We start from the raw sequence: 22,072 nt of genomic DNA, 5'->3' as shown, positions 1-22,072 counted from the left end.
CTCAAGGCGTCTGGAAGAGCACCCAGTGCTCTTAACCACTGAACTGCTACTCTCGCTGTAAAATCTGTGGTTCAGTCAACTGAACTGCAGCAATGCTAGTTTCTTAACTTGTCAACTATGGCCTGGTTTTGTAAGATGCTATCCTTACAGGAAGCTGGTGAATGCTCGGATAAGAAATTTCTGTGCTACCTTTATACCCTTTGTTTGTGGATCTGAAATTACAAAAATGTTTAGACAGAGAATGCACACAAAGCTTACATTCAAACAAACCTTTAATGTGGTGCAACGCTACTGGAGATGCTTTCTCTAAATCATCCATAAAACACTCCAGTCCAAACAGATACCAATAGTGAAACCAAAGGTCAGTGCAAGAGCTATATTACTTTTGCACGTTGTGTTTTCTCGTTCCATTCCTTGAGTTTGTAAGAACAATTACTTCTAAAACTAAATATTACTTTTTAAAGAATGTAGAGGAAAAGTGGCTGTCTCTAGTTTGGATTTGGGAAAGACTCCCAACGCGAGTAGACTGACCCATTTTCACCCAGGCTGGCACCAAAAAGACAAAGAAATGGCGGCTGGAGCTGAAACAGAGGGCTTTCCAGGAAAGCCGGACATTGCCATGCAAAACGTGTCCAGCTCTGACACCACAGCAGGACAAAAAGGCCTTCAGAGCCGTTGGCAGACATACACGCGGGGCATGAGCAAGACAGGCATGGGGTTGGCCTTCTCTCTGTTCTCCCTGCTGCATCAAGGAGTCAGGGAAGGTTTGCCAGGCTCAGATGGCCAGTCGCCAGTCTCTGAAATGGGGACAACTGAAACATAATCTGGACACCGGTATGAACAGGACAAATGTGGTGCGAACAGGCAGAGCAGCTACTCAGTGGTTAAAGGTTGAAGCCAAGGAACGATGGGGTCCTGCCACCTATCACCCTGTTCTTGTAGACTCTCTGTGTTCCCAGCATGGTGCTAAGATTAGGGAAAGCAGTGAGTTTACCCTGATGTCATACAGCCTTTTGGGGAGGGTGCCCTGCCAAACCCATACTAAGGATATAGAGTGATTTCAGTGGCTATTGTAGGAAGCAGGTGTAGAGGGGACTGTAGAGCCAGCAGGGGCAGCTCATTCCAGCAAGGTGTATTAGTGTATCACTTCCCCACCTCCAAAGGCCTCAGGGAGGTCAGATCACCTGACAGAGTGGGAGATTTCTCCCACAATCAGGCTGAACTTCTGAGATAAATCAGAGACAGGGGATTTAATTTCAAATGCAAATTTCAGTCACTAGTAAGCTCACAGAGGGGACTCAAACAGTGGCAACTCTTTCACATTTCCTCTCAAGGAAAAGAAAGAAAGAAAGAAAGAAAGAAAGGAAGGAAGGAAGGAAGAAAGAAAGAAAGAAAGAAAGAAAGAAAGAAAGAAAGAAAGAAAGAAAGAAAGAAAGAAAGAAAGAAAGGGAAAAAACCAAAAGAGAGAGAGGGAGAGGGAAGAAGAGAGGGAGAGAAGAAGGGAGGGAGGGAGGGAGGGACAGAGGGGGAAGAAGGAAGGAAGGAGGGAAGGAAGGAAGGAAGGAAGGAAGAAAGAAAGAAAGAAAGAAAGAAAGAAAGAAAGAAAGAAAGAAAGAAAGAAAGGGAAAAAACCAAAAGAGAGAGAGGGAGAGGGAAGAAGAGAGGGAGAGAAGAAGGGAGGGAGGGAGGGAGGGAGGGACAGAGGGGGAAGAAGGAAGGAAGGAGGGAAGGAAGGAAGGAAGGAGGGAAGGAAGGAAGGAAGGAAGGAAGGAAGGAAGGAAGGAAGGAAGGAAGATGGATAGATGAAGGAAGCAGGATGCTGGGGGGGGGGGGCGACTTGCAACCTATGACAAAGATGGGACTTTCTCAAAACCAAAAGAAAAATTCAGGGCCAGCAAGATAGCTCATCAGAAAAAGGTGTTTGCCACCAAGTCTGATGACTGAATTCAAGCCCCAGGATCCATGTATTAGAAGGAACAGACCAACAAGCCTTCCTTTGTGTCCTTTGCTCTCATTATATGTGCTATATACAGTCCATGCGTGGGTGTGGCTGTGTGAAACACACATCTACTCATACATATACAATGTATAGATAATATTTAAACAAGAAACACAATATTTTATAATTATTAAAACAATTAAACAATTGCTTTAGATTTCAAAAGAACCAGTTATCTTGTGGTGAGGCCATGAAAATCTCTCTGCTTTCTGCAAGCTTTTTCTGAAACACACCAGGTCTGAGAGTCCCTAGAACTCAGTTGTTCTGGCTGCAAGATACCAGATTTTGCTTGTGTTAGCATGGGATACTTTTTATCTGTGGAAAAGGCCCTGTTCATAATCTTACTAAGACAGCAGCTCATGAGGTTTGTCTGTGACATGTCTGAGCTCTTACATGAATGGCAGACCGTAGATATGTCTTCCTAGGGTTGGGGTAGGCACATGAGAGCACACATATGGTTGTGCAATGACAGATGAGTGGGTTTTGTTGTTGTTGTTGTTGTTTTGGGTTTTTTGTTTTTTTTTTGGTGTTTTGTTTTGTTTTGTTTTGTTGACTTTACAATGAAGACAAAGAAATAAGCATTGAGCAGAAACCACACTTGACATGTGGAGCTCTGGTTTTCTTTCCTAGGTCAGTGAGAGGAGTCTCTCTTGTTATGCTAAGTAGCACTGAGCCCCAGCTCCCATTTACCAGGGCAGCCAAATGATCCACTTCACTGTGTTGCCAAGCTGCTAAGCTTGGCAGTAGATGCTTGAGAGCTGGAACCCAGACTCCACCTAGAACAAAGGATCTTTCCCTGCATGTCCATGGAAGCCAAGTATAAGTCTACACTTACCTTTCCTGGTAGTGATTAATTGGGGCCACGGTCACTTCCTCTGCTGGAAGAGTGCTACAGAGAGTCAGCTAAAACAGGGTGACTGGGGCCACAGCCTCATCCCATTGTACATAATGCCCAGTTTCCAACTGAGAACTCGTTAGTCTGTGAAGAACTGGAGCTCCCAAACATAAGTAGAGGAGGCAATAACTAGTTGTCCATACTCAGTTGACTGAGTACAACTGTCAGTTTGATGAGGCGATGTTGGTGATGGAAGGATGAGCCTCTGAGTTGCCTGTGAGGGATGTCTTTATTAGAAGTCCCACCTGGAGAGTGGGCAGCACCATCACATAGGCTGGGGCCCTGGACTATAATAAAATAAATAAAATCCAATTTTATTATTACAGTGAGGTAGGAGATAAGCAGCAATCACCTCTCTCTGCTTCCTGACTGTGGACCATGTGACCAGCCGCCTCCCACTCGCACCACTGTGATTCCATCACCACGGATTTGGCCCCCAAACTGCAAGCTCAAACAACACCCTCCTCCCATACATTGCTTTCGTCCATATTTCTTTCCAGCAAAACACAAAGTAATAAACAGTGAGATAGTAAATAATCAAAGCTTTGTGGCAGAAGCAATTGCTCCTTTGGAATTTACAGTGTTCTAGGTTTGATCCCTAGCACTAAAAGAAAGAAGTAGAGAAAGGGGGATTTAGCCGGGCGTGGTGGCGCACGCCTTTCATCCCAGCACTCGGGAGGCAGAGGCAGGCGGATTTCTGAGTTCGAGGCCAGCCTGGTCTACAAAGTGAGTTCCAGGATAGCCAGGGCTATACAGAGAAACCCTATCTCGAAAAAGAGAGAGGGGGGAGAGAGAGAGAGAGAGAGAGGGAGAGGGGGAGAGAGAGGGAGAGGGAGAGGGAGAGGGGGAGAGAGAGAGAGGGAGAGAGGGAGAGGGAGAGACGGGGGGGTTTTAAAGAAACCACAATAACACACGCACATACACAAAGCTTTAATTTTTTACTCTACAAAGGCTTGCTTTAAGAAAAGCCGAAAACACAAACTACAGAGTAGAAGATGAGTGAGGAATAATATCTACAGTATATTTTTATAATTTTCAAAATGGCACAATCCAAAATAAAACAGACAAGTAGAAAGTGGACAGAAACCATGACAAAACATTTTGCCAAAGAAGACACGCAGATGTCCACTGAGATATGAGTAGATGGTAGCACCATTAGTACAGGAACACAAGGAGAACTCATGGTACTACTGTGCCCCAGCACAGTGGCTGAAGTAAAACACGGTGTCAGCATCCAGCAGTCTCCAGGGGAAGAGAGGCTGGATCACTCTTCTGCATAGCTAGTGAAACATCCACTGGAAAAAGAGTTTAGAAGTGTGTGTGTGTGTGTGTGTGTGTGTGTGTGTGTGTGCATACATTTACTCAAGTAGTATTGGTCTTCCAGACATTATCTAAGAGAAATGCTTAGATCCATATGGAGAACTTGTATATAAGTTTTACGGCAGGTTTATCCATAATAAATACCTCCAAGTGGAAACAGCTCAGATGTCTTTGAGTGGGCGAGGGAATAAAGTTCCATACTTCACACCATAGAATACTACTCAGTATATCACCTGTGTGTGCAACCTCTTGACTGCCTGGGGAATCATGCTGAGTGAGAAAAGCCAATACAAAGTGACACACTGTTGGCTTCCACGTGTGTAAAATTCTTAAAAAGATGAAATTATAAAAACAGACACAAGGTTAGTATTTTTAGGATGTTAAAGGAGAGGTGCATGCAGGAAGTGGGACAGTTACATAAAGCATTATAAGGTGCTGTGCATGGTCACTGTGCAATATCTTGGCTGTATTGGTGTTAACAATCTGTTTGCAATGCTGTAGTGCCATACAGGGTGACACTGGGAGACACTGGAGACACAGAGATTCCTAATCGCTTTGTTTTGGTTTTTTTTTTTACAATGATGTGTGAATCTACATTTATTTCATAATAAGCAAAAAAGCCACACATGTGGCAATCTCTCTTATATGATGTCCAAGTTGTAGTTTTTCACTATATTTCATAACTCTTTGTTAAGAAGGAACCTAAGTCAGTACTTCTATATAAACAGTGACAAAGATTAGGGGAAACACATCAGGGATCACGTAGACAGTAGGTTACATTGTCCTTTATATAATCAATGTATAGCATTTAAGGAAAGTTTCATCCTTATTAAGCAAACATTTTTGCATACACTCTTTCTCATTCTCTTTCCACATCTTTAACATGTTTGAATTTAAGCCATTCTGCCTGGATAGCTTTAGCTCCTGGGGCTATCTCTGGCACCTTCTTCAGATCAGCCAATTCCTGATCTTATTCATTTAATCCTTGCCATCCTTGTGCTTTCCAGTATAGTGCTCTGATATTTGATAGCATATCCATTTCAAGAGCCTCCACATAATGGTTAATTGCTTGTTGCCAATTTCTCATCTTCAATTTACCACCACTGACATTCAGCACACAACTTAAGGCTATAGGTTGCAGTATGAATGTATCTGCTTTCTCAATAGCAGCCTTTGAACTATCCACATACCTTAAAACCTTCTCATATTTTTTTAATAGCTACCCCAGTCCTGAGACTTGAAAAAAAGTGTTTCCAATGTTTGTAAGTCTTCAGCTATTAACAAAACTTCACCTACATCTTTTAAATCTATATCTGCACCCTCTGGGAAATCTGGATGACTATCACCACAGCACTCTTTGGGGACTGTTCCTCAGTCATCACCTTCTTTCAATTCTTCATGTTCTGCAATAACACAGTTTGGTAGGGTTTTCACCATTCATGTCTGCATTTTCAAGCATCCTTACCACACCTAGTCCTTAAATTCTTGACTATCACATTTCCCATCCTAATGAGGAGTTGGAACTGTTGTAACAAAGAATTGAGAACCTGTCTTGGTTAGGGTTTTACTGCTGTGAACAGACACCATGACCAAGGCAACTCTTATGTCTTAGTCAGGGTTTCTATTCCTGCACAAACATCATGACCAAGAAGCAAGTTGGGGAGGAAAGGGTTTATTCAGCTTACACTTCTGTACCGCTGTTCATCACCAAGGAAGTCAGGACTGAAACTCAAGCAGGTCAGGAAGCAGGAGCTGATGAAGAGACCATGGAGAGATGTTACTTACTGGCTTGTTTCCACTGGCATGCTCAGCCTGCTCTCTTATAGAACCCAAGACTACCAGTCCAGAGATGGTCACTAATTGAGAAAATGCCCCACAGCTGGATCTCATGGAAGCACTTCCCCAACTGAAGCTCCTTTCTCTGTGATAACCCCAGCCTGGGTCAAGTTGACACATAAAACCAGCCAGTACAATTGACCCCTTGTCAACTTGACACAGGCTGGAGTTATCACAAAGAAAGGAGTTTCAGCTGGGGAAGTGCCTCCAGAGATCCAGCTGTGGGGCATTTTCTCAATTACTGATCAAGGAGGAAAGGCCCCTTGTGGGTGGGACCATCTCTGGGCTGGTAGTCTTGGGTTCTATAAGAAAGCAAACTGAGCAAGCCAGGGGAAGAAAGCCAGTAAGAAACATCCCTCCATGGCCTCTGCATCAGCTCCTGCTTCCTGACCTGCTTGATTTCCAGTCCTGCATCCTTTGGTGATCAACAGCAATGTGGAAAGTAAAAGCTGAATAAACCCTTTCCTCCCTAACTGCTTCTTGGTCATGATGTTTGTGCAGGAATAGAAACCCCGACTAAGACATCTTATAAAGGACAGCATTTAATTGGAGCTGGCTTACAGGTTCAGAGATTCAGTCTATTATCATCAAGGCATGAACATCGCAGCAACCAGGCAGACATGCAGCTGCAGGAGCTGAGACTTCCACATCTTGTTCGGAAAGCAGCTAGGATGAAGGTCTTAAAGCCCACACCCACAGTAACCCACTTCCTCCAACAAGGTCACACCTACTCCAGCAAGGCCATACCTCCTAAAGTGCCATTTCCTGGGCCAAGCATATTCAAACCACCACAGAGCCATTTGTTCTGTGGCCTGCATCTGCAATGCTCAGCAAATCCTCCCAATCGTGCATATAATGAAATTTTTCATCTTCAAATTTTTCACCATAAATGCTTTCTCCATCTGTCTTATTCTGATTTGAGAACTCTCACCCTGAATCATAAATTCCTTAATAATATGGTGGAAAAGTCATCCTTTAAAACCCTGTATCCCCAGTTTGGATACAGTGCCTTTTTCTCTGGTATGCAACGCACAAAATTTTTCTGTACTTTTGGGAGCAATATCTGCAAACAATTCGGCCAACTCACTCCACACCCACGTCCACATCAAAGTAGATGTGCAGGTTTGGGGGCTGGAGGGCTGGGCTGCTGGGGGAGGATACTAAATCTTTATTGGTGCTGGGAAGCAGAATGTGGGTGCCTCGGTGCAAGAGGGGACAAGTCGTGTTTAATCGTCACAGCCTGGAATTGTTTGAAAGGAAAGCATGAGTAGTTTACTAGTTCAGTCTGGTCTCTGGGCATGGCATGTCTGTGAGAGATTTGGTTGTTAACTGATTGTAGGAGAGCCCAGTGCACTGTGAACCCCACTGTTCCTCAGACAGATGGTCTACAAACATAATTACATTAAAAATAAATAAAATAAGAACCTAGTTAGGCATGAGCCCTCAAGCAGAATTCCTCCATGGTTCTTGCCTTGAGGTCCTGCCCTAACTTCCATTAGTGATGGATTGTCAATGAGGATCTGTGAGATGAAGTTAAACCCTCTCCTCTCCACTTTGTTCTGGTCAGAGTGTTAGAAATGAACCTAGAACACATTGGACATGCTATAAAAGGCCAAACCTTAGGGACAACCAGATCTGGCTTCTACGCACCTGATGTAGGGGAGGCAGATGGATGTCACCTTCTCAGATCTAGAGTCAGCAGCTCCCATAGAGCAGATCTAGGGATATGGGCATCTTCAGCTTCACCAAAGCAGAACTTCAAAAGACAGAAACCAGGACTCAGCCACAGTACAGGAGCCAACAGGCATAACAGAGCTGAGATAGGTTCCTTTTTTACCCTGGAGCTTTAATTCAACTCTTTCCAATTATTAGGATTTACAACTATGAGGCTGAAATAGTATAGTCCTGCTCTTCTTGCTAAGCCCTGAGGAGAGCCATGACAAGGCATGGAGCTGGTGGTGTTCATCCTCTTTTGCAGATGTTAAAAAGGAAAAAAGAAGAAGGAATTTTAATCAAGTAGAATGATAAAGGCTTTTGGCTTTTTAAATGACTAATGTTTGGTGGTATAGGTAGTATGCTTACGTGAGTCCCAGTTAGAAGCAGTTTGCCAATACCCCAATGTACCTGTTCTTCAGTGAAAAGTCTCACTTTTGGAAATGCATGCCATGGAAATTCCCAAATAAGTTCATTAAGATATATGCATAGGATTTTTCTCCTGAAATAACTCACAGAGATTTAACCACCAACCATATGTTAGGGGACCTAGGACCCCTACACATATACAGCACATAAGCAGTTTGGTCTTCATGTGGGTTGCCTAACAATTGGAGTGGGGTCTGTCTCTGACTTGGACTCTATTGTCTGCCTGTGGATCCCTTTTCCCTAGCTGGGCTGCCTTGTCTGGTCTTAGAGGAAGAGAATGTGCTTAGTCCTTATGCAACTTGATGTGCTAGGGCAGGTTTGGTACTTCAGAAAGTGGGGCATACCTTTCTCTGATAAGAAAAGAAGGGGAGCATGAAGAAGGGTGATGGGCAGGTAGAACTGGGAGGAGAGGAGAGCGGAGCTGTGATGAAAATGTAAAGTGAATGAATAAATAAATAAAATAAATAAATAAGGAGTTTGCCTGAGCACCCGGGAGAGCCATCTTGGTTCCCAGATCATGCTGAAACTAGTCTGCACAGGTGAGAGTGTGGACTACAGAAGCTAACTGCTTCTGAGACAGGCGGAAGCCACAGAGCTTCTGAGGCAGACCCTGTTTTGGGCACCAGTCATTCGGGCACCTTCTCTGCCAGAGGAGAGGTGTCCTCCCTGCCTGGGAGGGCTTTGCCAGAGCACCCAGGAGAGCCATTTTGATTCCCAGACCCCACCAAGACTAGTCTGCACAGGTGAGAGTATGGACTACAGAAACTAAAAGCTTCTGGGATAGGCCCTGTTTCGGGCCTTCATCTTCTGCCAGGAGGCAGGTCTGAAAGACAGATATCTGTGCACCTTCACTGCAAGAGGAGAGCTTGCCTGCAGAGAGTGCTCTAACCACTGAAACTCAGGAGAGATCTAGTCTCCCAGGTCTGCTGATAGAGGCTAACAGAATCACGAGAGGAACAAGCTCTAACCAGAGACAACTATAACAACTAACTCCAGAGATTACCAGATGTCGAAAGGCAAACGTAAGAATCTTACTAACAGAAACCAAGACTACTCACTGTCATCAGAACCCAGCACTCCCATCTCATCCAGTCCTGGGCACCCCAACACACCCGAAAAAGCTAGTCTCGGATTTAAAAGCATATCTCATGATGATGGTAGAGGACATCAAGAAGGACTTCAATGACTCACTTAAAGAAATAAGGAGAACGCTACTAAAGAGTTACAAGACCTTAAAGAAAAACAGGAAATACAACCAAACAGGTAGAAGTCCTTAAAGAAAAACAGGAAATCACATCCAAACAGGTGCTGGATATGAACAAAACCATACTAGACCTAAAAAGGGAAGTAGAAACAATAAAGAAAGCACAAAGTGAGGCAACATTGGAGATAGAAACCCTAGGAGAGAAATCTGGAACCATAGATGCAAGCATCAGTAACAGAATACAAGAGATGGAAGAGAGAATCTCAGGTGCAGAAGATTCCATAGAGAACAATAGCACAACAATCAAAGAAAATGCAAAATGCAAAAAGATGGTAATTCAAAACATCCAGGAAATCCAGGACACAATGAGAAGACCAAACCTACGGATAATAGGAGTAGATGAGAATGAAGATTTTCAACTTAAAGGGCCAGCAAATATCTTCAACAAAATTATAGAAGAAAACTTCCCAAACCTAAAGAAAGAGACGCCCGTGAACATATAAGAAGCCTACAGAACTCCAAATAGACTGGACCAGAAAAAAAAATTCCTCCAGACACATAATAATCAGAACAACAAATGCACTAAATAAAGATAGAATATTAAAAGCAGTAAGGGGAAAAGGTCAAGTAACACATAAAGGGAGGCCTATCAGAATTACACCAGATTTTTCACCAGAGACTATGAAAGCAAGAAGATCCTGGACAGATGTTATACAGACACTAAGATGCCAGCCCAGGCTACTATGCCCAGCCAAACTTTAAATTACCATAGATGGAGAAACCAAAGTATTCCACGACAAAACCAAATTCACATATTATCTTTCCACAAATCCAGCCCTTCAAAGGATAATAACAGAAAAAAAAATACAAGGACATACTCATCAAAGGTAAAATCTTCCAAGAGGAACCCTCAATTCTGAATATCTACGCTCCAAATGCAAGGGCAGCCACATTCATTAAAGACACTTTAGTAAAGCTCAAAGCACACATTGCACCTCACACAATAATAGTGGGAGACTTCAACACACCACTTTCATCAATGAACAGATCGTGGAAACAGAAACTAAATGGGGACACAGTGAAACTAACAGAAGTTATGAAACAAATGGACTTAACAGATATCTACAGAACATTTTATCCTAAAACAAAAGGATATACCTTCTTCTGAGCACCTCATGGTACCTTCTCCAAAACTGACCATATAATTGGTCACAAAGCATGCCTCAACAGATACAAAAATATTGAAATTGTCCCATGCATCCTATCAGATCACCATGGACTAAAGCTGATCTTCAGTAACAACATAAATAATAGAAAGCCAACATTCACATGGAAACTGAACAACCCTCTTCTCAATGATATCTTGTTCAAGGAAGGAATAAAGAAAGAAATTAAAGACTTTTAGAGTTTAATGAAAATGAAGCCACAACATACCAAAACTTATGGGACACAATGAAAGCATTTCTAAGAGGAAAACTCATGCTCTGAGTGCCTCCAAAAGAAACTAGAGAGAGCACACACTAGCAGCTTGACAACAGCTAAAAGCTCTAGAACAAAAGGAAGCAAATTCACCCAAGAGGAGTAGAAAGCAGGAAATAATCAAACTCAGGGGCAAAATCAACCAAGTGGAAACAAGAAGAACTATTCAAAGAATCAACCAAACGAGGAGCTGGTTCTTTGAGAAAATCAACAAGATAGATAAACCCTTAGCCAGACTCACTAGAGGGCACAGGGGCAGCATCCTAATTAACAAAATCAGAAATGAAAAGGGAGACATAACAACAGATCCTGAAGAAATCCAAAACGCCATCAGATCCTTCTACAAAAGGTTATACTCAACAAAACTGGAAAACTTGGATGAAATGGACAAATTTCTAGAGAGACACCAGTTAACAAAGTTAAACCAGGATCAGGTTAATGGTATAAACAGTCCTATATCCTCTAAAGAAATAGAAGCAGTCATTAATAGTCTCCCAACTAAAAAAAGCACAGGACGAGATAGGTTTAGTGCACAGTTGTATCAGACCTTCAAAGAAGATCTAATTCCAGTTCTGCACAAACTATTCCACAAATAGAAGCAGAAGGTCCTCTACCCAATTCATTTTATGAAGCCACAATTACTCTGATGCCTAAACCACAGAAAGACCCAACAAAGAGAACTTCAGACCAATTTCCCTTATGACTATTGATGCAAAAATCCTCAATAAAATACTCGTTAACCGAATCCAAGAACACATCAAAACAATCATTCATCCTGACCAAGTAGGTTTCATTCCAGGGATGCAGGGATGGTTTAATATACGAAAATCCATCAATGTAATCTACTATATAAACAAACTCAAAGACAAAAACAACATGATCATCTCGTTAGATATGGAGAAAGCATTTGACAAAATCCAACACCCATTCATGATAAAAGTCTTGGAAAGATCCGGAATTCAAGGCCCATAACTAAACATGATAAAAGCAATCTACAGCAAACCAGTAGCCAACATCAGAGTAAATGGTGAGAAGCTGGAAGCAATCCCACTAAAATCTGGGACTAGACAAGGCTGTCCACTTTCTCCTTACCTATTCAACATTGTACTTGAAGTCCTAGCCAGAGCAATTTGACAACAAAAGGAGATCAAGAGGATACAAATTGGAAAGGAAGAAGTCAAAATGTCACTTTTTGCAGATGATATGATAGTATATATAAGTGATCCTAAAAATCCCACCAGAGAACTCCTAAACCTGATACACAGCTTCAGTGAAGTAGCTGGATATAAAATTAACTCAAACAAGTCAATGGCCTTTCTCTACACAAAGGATAAACAGGCTGACAAAGAAATTAGGGACCCAACACCTTTCTCAATAGTCACAAATAATATAAAATACCTTAATGTGACTATAACTAAGGAAGTGAAAGATCTGTATGATAAGAACTTCAAGTCTCTGAAGAAAGAAATTAAAGAAGATCTCAGAAGATGGAAAGATCTCCCATGCTCATGGATTGGCAGGATCAATATAGTCAAAATGGCTATCTTGCCAAAAGCAATCAATAGATTCAATGCAATCCCCATCAAAATTCCAACTGCATTCTTCAACAAATTAGAAAGGGCAATCTGCAAATTCATCTGGAATAACAAAAAACCTAGTATAGCAAAAACTCTTCTCAAGGATAAAAGAACCTCTGGTGTAATCACCATGCCTGACCTAAAGCTGTACTACAGAGCAATTGTGATAAAAACTGCATGGTACTGGTATAGTGACAGACAAGTAGACCAATGGAATAGAATTGAAGACCCAGAAATGAACCCACACACCTATGGTCACTTGATCTTTGACAAGGGAGCTAAAACCATCCAGTGGAAAAAAGACAGCATTTTCAGCAAATGGTGCTGGCACAACTGGTGGTTATCATGTAGAAGAATGTGAATTGATCCATTCCTGTCTCTTTGTACTAAGGTCAAGTCTAAGTGGATCAAGGAACTCCACATAAAACCAGAGACAGTGAAACTTATAGAGGAGAAAGTATGGAAAAGCGTTGAAGATATGGGTACAGGGGAAAAATTCCTGAATAGAACAGCAATGGCTTATGCTGTATGATTGAGAATCGACAAATGGGACCTCATAAAACTCCAAAGCTTCTGTAAGGCAAACGACACTGTTAATAAGTCAAAAAAGGCCACCAACAAATTGGGAAAGGATCTTTACCTATCCTAAATCAGATAGGGGACTAATATCCAATATATATAAAGAACTCAAGAAGCTGGACTCCAGAAAATCAAATAACCCCATTAAAAAATGGGGCTCAGAGCTAAACAAAGAATTCTCACCTGAGGAATACTGAATAGCTGAGAAGCACCTGAAAAAAATGTTCAACATCCTTAATCATCAGGGAAATGCAAATCAAAACAACCCTGAGATTCCACCTCACACCAGTCAGAATGGCTAAGATCACAAATTCAGGTGACAGCAGATGCTGGCGAGGATGTGGAGAAAGAGGAACACTCCTCCATTGTTGGTGGGATTGCAAGCTTGTACAACCACTCTGGAAATCATTCTGATGGTTCCTCAGAAAATTGGACATAGTACTACCAGAGGATCCTGCGATACCTCTCCTGGGCTTATATCCAGAAGATGTTCCAACCAGTAAGAAGGACACATGCTCCACTATGTTCATAGGAGCCTTGTTTATAATAGCCAGAAGCTGGAAAGTACCCAGATGCCCCTCAACAGAGGAATGAATACAGAAATTGTGGTACATTTACACAATGGAGTACTACTCAGCTATTAAAAAGAATGAATTTATGAAATTCCTAGACAAATGGTTGGACCTGGAGGGCATCATCCTGAGTGAGGTAACCCAATCACAAAAGAAATTACATCATATGTACTCACTGATAAGTGGATACTAGCCCAGAAACTCAGAATACCCAAGATATAAGATACAATTTGCAAAACACATGAAACTCAAGTAGAACAAAGACCAAAGTGTGGACACTTTGCCCCTTCTTAGAATTGGGAACAAAACACCCATGGAAGGAGTTACAGAGACAAAGTTTGGAGCTGAGACAAAAGTATGGACCATCTAGAGAGTGCCATATCTGGGGATCCATCCCGTAATCAGCCTTCAAATTCTGACACCACTGCATACACTAGCAAGATTTTGCTGAAAGGACCCTGATATAGCTGTCTCTTGTGAGGCTATTCTTGGGCCTAGCAAACACAGAAGTGGATGCTCACAGTCAGCTATTGGATGGTCACAGTGCCCCCAATGGAGGAACTATAGAAAGTACCCAAGGAGCTAAAGGGATCTGCAACCCTATAGGTGGAACAACAATATGAACCAACCAGTACCCCCTGGAGCTCGTGCCTTTAGCTGCATATGTATCAGAACATGGCCTAGTTGGGCATCAGTGGAAAGAGAGGCCCATTGGTCTTGCAAACTTTATATGCCTCAGTACAGGGGAACACCAGGGCCAAGAAGGGGGGGGGGAGTAAATGTGAGGGGGGGAATAACATGACATCCGAGGACAGCAAGGCAAGGCTGCCGGGTGTTATCCGATTCTGTCTGTTGGGCAGCCCAGAGAACAGAGCAGCAGAAGGGAGGTTGGAGGATCCATCATCAGGGGTGGAGAAGTAGCAATAACCAGTTGGCTCTAGCCACAATGGAGAGCTCTGTGGCTATGGACAGAATTTCAATGACTCCAGAGAAGAGCTCTGTGCTGTAAGTCATCATGAACTATCTAACAACGTATACTATAGGAAGGGAAGGGCCATTGTAAACAGTAACCAGACCCAGAAAGCTAAAAGCCAACTTACAGTACCCATGGCCCTCCCTGGCCTCCAGAGCTCTACCCCTGTAGGGTTCAGCCCAGCTCTACTATTTCACCAACTGGGGATTTCTTTTAGGCCTTAAATGAGAAATTAGAGGAAGCCCCAGTGTTGAAAGAATCCAGGACCCTATAACATGGAATTGAACCTTTTTGAACATAGCCAGAATGTCACAAGCTAGCTGTGGTGCTGCAGTCTTTCGCCAGTGTGACACAAGCTAGAGAAGAGGGACCCTCAACTGAGAAAAATACCTTCATTAGATTGTCCTATAGGCAGAACTGTTGGGATATTTTCTTGGTTAAGGACTGATATGGGAAGGCCCAGCCCACCATGGGTCCTGGGTTGTGTAATAAAGTAAACTAAGCAAGCCTTGGATGGAATATCAGCAAATAGTGAGCATTCTTTGATGGCCTCTGCTTAAGGTTTACCTCCAGGCACTTCCTTGGGTTCTTGTCCTGATTTCCCGCTATGATGGACTATAAGCTATAAGATAAAATAAACCTTTCTGCCCAGGTACCAATCTGGTTACTGTTTACAATGGCCCTTTCTTTCCTAAAGTATATGGTGTTAAATAGTGCATGATAGCTGGCTCCATCACAGCAATAGCCCACTCTCAAGTATTAAGTTCTATCCTGGTTTGCTTCTCTGTTGCTCTATGGTAAAACACCTACCAATAGAAAGGTTTATTTTTGTCTCGAAAAACCAAAAAAAAAAAAAAAGAAAAGAAAAGAAAGAAAGAAAAGAAAAGAAAGAAAGGTTTATTTTATCATATACTTTACGGTCCATCATAACAGGAAATTGGGACAAGAATTCAAGGTAGGGCCTGGAGGTAAGAACTGAAGCAGAGACCATCAAAGAATGTTAACTATTTTTTTGTTTTGAGAGGGATTGTGGAAGATCTCGAATTTGGTTACTGAATCTGGAATTTGGGGCTGGAAAAACCATTGCATTCTCAGAGATTAATGTGCTGTTATGGAATCCTGGAAGACAGGAATGTTGAGAAAGGTGCAGATGATGAAGCCCTGCCTTGCGAAGTTTCAGACAAAAGAAAAGATTGTATCAGGGTCATTCATGTGATATATTTGAAAAAACAAAGTCTGGGGGCAGGAGCGAACACAAGCAAAGACAACCCCCACTCAGGGCTATGTGTGCCTGGGGCAGAAGTGAGCCTGTGATAAGACAACCCCAGCCTGGGGCTGTGCCGTACAGCCTGGCCTGGGGCAATAAGAATATCCCAGCCTGGGTTTGAAGCTACAGACTGGAAGGGAACCAGCCTGAGATGATCACCAGTCTGGTGTCCATGGGGCTCAGACAGGGAGCTAGCCTGAGATGATCACCAATCTGGCACTGTTCAGGCCCAAACAGACAATAATACCCAAGAAAACCCCTGCCCAGTGCCACACTGCACAAGTAGGGCAGAGCATACCTGGGATGACCTCTGACACCAGGAAACCCCCAGGTGCCACTAAGAGGAGCAAGTAAGTACTACAGAAATGGAAAAGGAAGAGAAGCAGAATGATATGGACACAATGAAGTGAGGCTGACCTGGAGACTCCAGGACAGTGAGAAACAGCCTGATGTAAGAAGCTGGTGCTGCCACGGGGGATCATGTCTGGGTCTGTGGCCCTGAAGCAGCAGGGATCTGTTACCACCAAAGGCCAGGTGGACCTCCTTGATCTGGGGTGTCACCCAGGGCCATGTTGATGTCTGACGGTTGGGCAGAACTGGCCCCACCCCTCGCCTGGGTATTATGGGAGAGCTGCCCCTGAGGTCAGGAGAGCAGGAGAGCTGACCATACCCTTTCCAGCTGCATTACTAGGAAGGGGGTGGGGGCGGGGTTCTGCATATCACCCAGGAAGCACAGTAGAGCTGGGGAGTTGCACATTTTTTTACACTGTCAATATGTGAGAACTAGCCCCACCACTTGTCTATTGTGTGGTGACATGGGAGAGGGAAAAATGTGCTCCCTGACTCCCTTTCACCTATGGAAGGCAGGAGAACTGGCCCCAAGGCCATCAGACTGGGAGAACTGGCCCTGCCCCTCTCTTGTTGTAGCCCTCAGGAAAGCAAGCCCTGTACCTAGCCTGGACAGCACATTAGATTTGGCCTTGATGACATGGAACAGAATAGCTAGCCCCAAGGGCATGAGAGCAGGAAGCTGACTCTGCCCATTACTGGTTTCGACAATGGATGACTGAGTCGGGGAAGGGATGGAGACTTGTCCTGGTGGTGTGGGTTTGGGAGAGCTGGCAGACTGACCAGCTCAGATACCTCTCAGGCCCAGATCCAGGGCTTTGAGCTGGTCACTCCAACATCTACCTCATGGATGAACTGCTAGAGTGAATGAAGAGGCCAGTGCTACAGACCTCAAACTACAGGATCACCATGACACAGGGTAACAACAGGATAGCCAAGAGGAGTCCCCAAGAAGTTCCAATATTGATAGCATAGCAGAAGTCAGAGGCCTTGAACCAAAGCAATGACTTATTGCAATGAACGTTTACAAGCAAAAAAGTGTGGACAAAATGGTATACTTTGGAACATACTGTGGCATACTAGAGCCTCCACAATGAGATTTTGTTCTTTTGGGAGGAGGTTACAAGGATAGAAGGGTACAAGGGAAGAGGGAGATGAGTGGGCTTGGCGTGCATGGTATGAAATTCATAAAGAACTAATAAAAGTTTTTAAAAAATGTATTTTCTGGTCAAGTGAGTCTCAGAAATCAGTTGTGATAAGGAAAGACCAGATCCACTGAACTAAAACCTTGTTTTATTTCATCAATTTAGGATGGTTAGTTGCAGCTGAGACACCAGTATAGTTAAAAAAGAGATGAGCAACATTGAGATGAAATATTGTAGTATTTCCTGACGGTCAGCACACAGAAGTGGTGGTCCAGGGCCAAGGGTCAAGGCTATATCTCCAGCTGTCAGCCAAACTTAGTAATATGTACATTCTCCCACATGGTACTGCCTTTGAAGGTTCTAAAGGGGTCATGGAGAGAAGCTGAAGCTTGGCACCATGAAAGACAAGGAGAGACCACTGGTGAGGGTGCAAGTTCAGTTTCAATGGAGATCTCAGTATATTGGGGATTCCAGGACTATGAGACAACCACCAGGGACAGCAACAGGTATGAAGTGGAGCTGGCCTGAGCAACAGAGAAGCAAACCAGAACATTAACCAAATGTTATCATTGAGCATGAAATTAAATCTAAGTATTCTTAGAGTCAGTGAGATAGCTCAGCAGGTAAAAGAACTTCTTTCTCTGGTCTGATGATCCAACTCTAATCCCTTGGGACCTACGTAAAATGTCTGGCTCAGTGGCACACATATGTACTTCTAGCATTCCCACTAGGAGTTGGGAAGCAGAGATATGACAATCTCTGGAAGCTCGTGGATTATCTAGCCTGATGGACAAAGTATAGCAAAATTGCTAAGAGAGAGAGCCTGCATGGAGGGGGAAGGCAAGAACCTACTTCTGAAAGTTGGCCCCTAACATCCACGCAGAGTAATAATAGACTACACGCTTACAATTGGTCAGGTGAAGTGGAAACTTCTACTTTCTTTGGAAAATCAATTACGTCAAATGATGTTTTACTGGTGCACATAGGTAAAAGGATGTCTTGCTAAAGCAGAGACAGAATAGGATATTGTCCTGAAGCAGACACAGGTGAGAGGATGTCTTGCTAAAGAAAAGGATATATAAAAGGATGCACGATGAAGGAGTATAAATATGACCCCAAAGACAGTGAGAGGCGCAGAGCATTGGTTTGGTTTGCTCTGTGTCACTATTCTTCACCAACCAACCACATGCATGTATTTTGCCTTACATAGTGTTCTTGAGCTCAGCTGTGGTAAAGCCATCATTGAGAGAAACTTGCCAAAAAACTGCTCATGAGGTTCCTATGGCAGACTGTTGCTTCAGTGGCCTTGGGCCAATTGGTGAGGCTTGTGGTTTCTTCAGGATTGAACTACAGCTGCTGGTTCATGCCTGGTTTCTGCCAAGAGGACTGGACTGCAGCTGCTGGTTCATGTGTGGTGTCTGCCTGCCAAGAGGACTGGACTGCAGCTGCTGATTCATATTCAGTGTTTGCTATGGGATGAAGTACTGATAAAAAAATATCAAGCTTGTCCCCCAAAGAACTATTGCTAAACAGGTCCACTTCCCCCGTATCCTAATAACTTTTCTCTTCCTCTCATGGGTGGTGGACAAGAGGAGATGTGGAACCCTTATTAAAGTAGATTGAAAGAACGTGTGCCTACAGTCAGGTACTCTAAGACTGTGTGAGTCATGGCTTGACTTGGATGTTCACTCAGGCACCAGCAAAGTAAAACAGCAGGAGCTAACAAATCCATGAGTTACACTGTTGATTAAGCTGTGAGAAAGCCCACAGATCCTGCACACAGGCATTTCAGGATAGAGCTGGATGCTGACATGCAGAAAGCAAGTCCCAATTCTATGTTTATAGACAAAAAGGAAGTGAAAGGCAGTGGAGAGATTTCAAGCTGCCTAGGGGAATAAATTAAACCTCTGAATAAAAAGTGGCTTCAGTGGTCTCTTCAAGATGAATTAAAATTTGCTAGTGGGAAACAGGGAAAACCACATGCTAGGAAAAGACAAGATGTGCATAAAGACATGGAAGGAGTCCACTTAGTTCCAAGTGGTTCAGTGTGTCCAGTGTATGACAGGAAAGAGCAGGCTGGGAAGGAGGCAGATAGTGAGCATGCAGGAGCATAAGCATAGTGTGTGTGTGTGTGTGTGTGTGTGTGTGTGCTTTTGTGTGTATGTGTGTGCTTTATGAGAGTATATATGTACGTGTTCTTGTATGAGAATATGTATGTACTTTTGGGTGCACATGCATACTTGTGTGTGTGTATCTATATGTGTTTGTGTGACAGAGTCTATGTGTGCTTTTGTGTGTGAAAGAGTATATGTATATATGTGAGTGTGCATGTGTCCTTGTAAGGTTATCTAAATGGAAGTAGACAAGTGGGACTCGGAACCTCCTTGTGATTAGACCAGTTAACACAAGAAACATAGACTGGTAGAGAAGACCAAGAAGAGCCGCTTATGAAGCTAGCCCAAAGATAATAGCTAGCTAATTTCTAACCCAAAAATAATAGCTTGTGATTGCTGTAGAATGAAGCCACAAAAGTCCAGGGCGGAGAGTCTTAGTTCCTAACCTGCCACATTGGAAGGTTGTGAAAAGTTTAAAAGTGTGCCATAGTAAGACATCTTCAGATCTCTGGGGATGTATCCATGAAGAGAACTGTAAGACCCCAGTTGTCTACTCTCTCTTTTATTCCCTAGCCTTGAGGTCAGGGACTCTGATCTACCTCAAGCTCCCTCCTTGATAAGCGACCCCACAGCAGACATAAAAGCAATGGAAGTCTTGTAGTCACGGATGAATTCAACAAAATCAAAGCCAAAATAAAGCTTCCTCTTCACATGCTGATTCCCTTAAATACTTGTTATGGTGACAAGACAGAGGCTGGGAGCATCCTCCGAACCACTCAGCTGTGCAGTGGAGTGAACATGTGCGTGGACTCTACCTCAATTAAAGAAGCAGTGACGGCCTACACTAAGATGATTGAGAACAGTAAAAAGAAGGAAAGAGATATCAGGGCCATTTTAAATTACACAGTGGTCTTTCAAGATACATACTCACAGAGTTAGGGATGCTCTTAGAACTGCCAATCAACTCCAGGCTCTTGTCTATTTGTGCCCATAAGCCTGAAGTGTTGCTTTCATAGTTTGTATAATGGGCAGACCTCAGGGACTCTTCACAGAGTCTAACACCTACTCCCTCCCACTGCATGCTGGTTAGTGATTTATTTTCCTTTTTCTTGAAAACTAATCCCTGTTGGCTGCAGGGATGATGGGCTGTAGTAATATGCTTCTTATTTACTATAAATTAGGAACCACACACACCTATTTATTCATTTTGAGGTTTTTGTTTGTTGTTATTTTTGTTTTGTTTTGGTGTTTTGTTTGTTTTGTTTTGTTTTGTTTTGTTTTTGATTTTGAGACAGGGTCTCACATATCCCAGGCTGGCCTTGATCTCACTACACAGCAGAGGCTGAACTTTTGATCCTCCAGCCTCTACCACCCAAGCTTGGCTTTTACAGGCATACACCACCACACTCAGTTTGTGCAGGGCCGGGGATCGAACCCAGGGCCTTTTGCATGCTGAGCAAACATGCTACCAACTGAGCCACATAGGAACTGGATCATTTTGAGGTTTTTGAGACAGAGTTTCACACTGTTGCCCAGGCTAAGCTGAAACAAACCTGGAGTGAGAGAGAAAAGGAAGGTGTTGGGTGGATTCTGCTTCCTTCTGTGGCTACTGCCACACAGTCAGGAACTCACTTCCTAGTCCAGGAGATGAAATGGCCAGCATCAGTGTGTCAGAGGGGAGAGAGTGTACTCTCACGTTGATGGCAGGGTGTCACTAAGCACTGACTTGAGTCTTCTCAGAGCTTACAGTAACAGAGTAGACATGTTGGAAGAAAACTTTACCTATTGATTCAGTTCCACTGTGTAGTTTAACCCCCTCTGCTCCCTCTGATGGCATCAGAACTGATGCTTTGATCACGTTTTACAGAAATGGTTACAGTGAATAGTTCAACTCCAAAGCCACAATTAGAACCATGCTTTACATTCCTGTCCTGTGACTGCAGGGCAAGCGCTGCTCTGAGCCCCTCTTCATCTTTTCTTCCCTGTCCTGTGACTGTAGGACAAGTGCTGCTCTGAGCCCCTCTTCATCAACCCTGGCCTCTGCTAGGCTGTCCCTCCTGTTTGTTAACCTGAAAGCATGGATATTTATTTCTAGAAATTCCCTTTTGAGCCTCTGTCTCCAATATCAAGCACACATCCCATCTATCCTCTTAAGTACTTCAAGTGTGTAGCTTTGTGACTCGAATTACCTCATGGGACTGCACTCCTGCACATACCACCTTAATTATTTAGTGAATTTAAGGTAAAAATCGCACAGAATCTGGCTTCGGAGCCTGACATTTCTCTTTTTCACATAACAAGCAGAAATAGTTGTTTTGTAATAGTCACAAGGCAAAACTGCCCGTGCTCATTTGTCTTCTCTGTTCCTCGTGCAGCCCCGTTAGCTGAGTGCCTACTTAGTCACTTCTGGGTATTACTGTTGTACTATAAGAAGGGCCTGAAAGGAGCACTTTAAAAGGCAGAAATACTTCTTTGTTAAGGTCTCCAGTCCATGGTAAGTTGGTTCCACATCTGTGTGCCTGACCCAGGGCTGAACCACACACTAGAAGGTGTGGTGGAGGACAACTACTTAACTTCATGGTGGCCAGAAATTGAGTACACAGTGTGGTATGCTTTCCTGCC

At 43.3% G+C, this 22,072-nt stretch overlaps 1 pseudogene; it reads right to left on the bottom strand.

Moving 5' to 3' along the window:
- Gm18891 (predicted gene, 18891) lies at positions 4,881-7,266 on the bottom strand (annotated as a pseudogene).

This window comes from Mus musculus, chromosome 9, assembly GCF_000001635.26.
Source record: "Mus musculus strain C57BL/6J chromosome 9, GRCm38.p6 C57BL/6J".
Lineage (NCBI taxonomy): Eukaryota > Metazoa > Chordata > Mammalia > Rodentia > Muridae > Mus > Mus musculus.
This window is presented reverse-complemented; position numbering and strand designations above follow the sequence as displayed.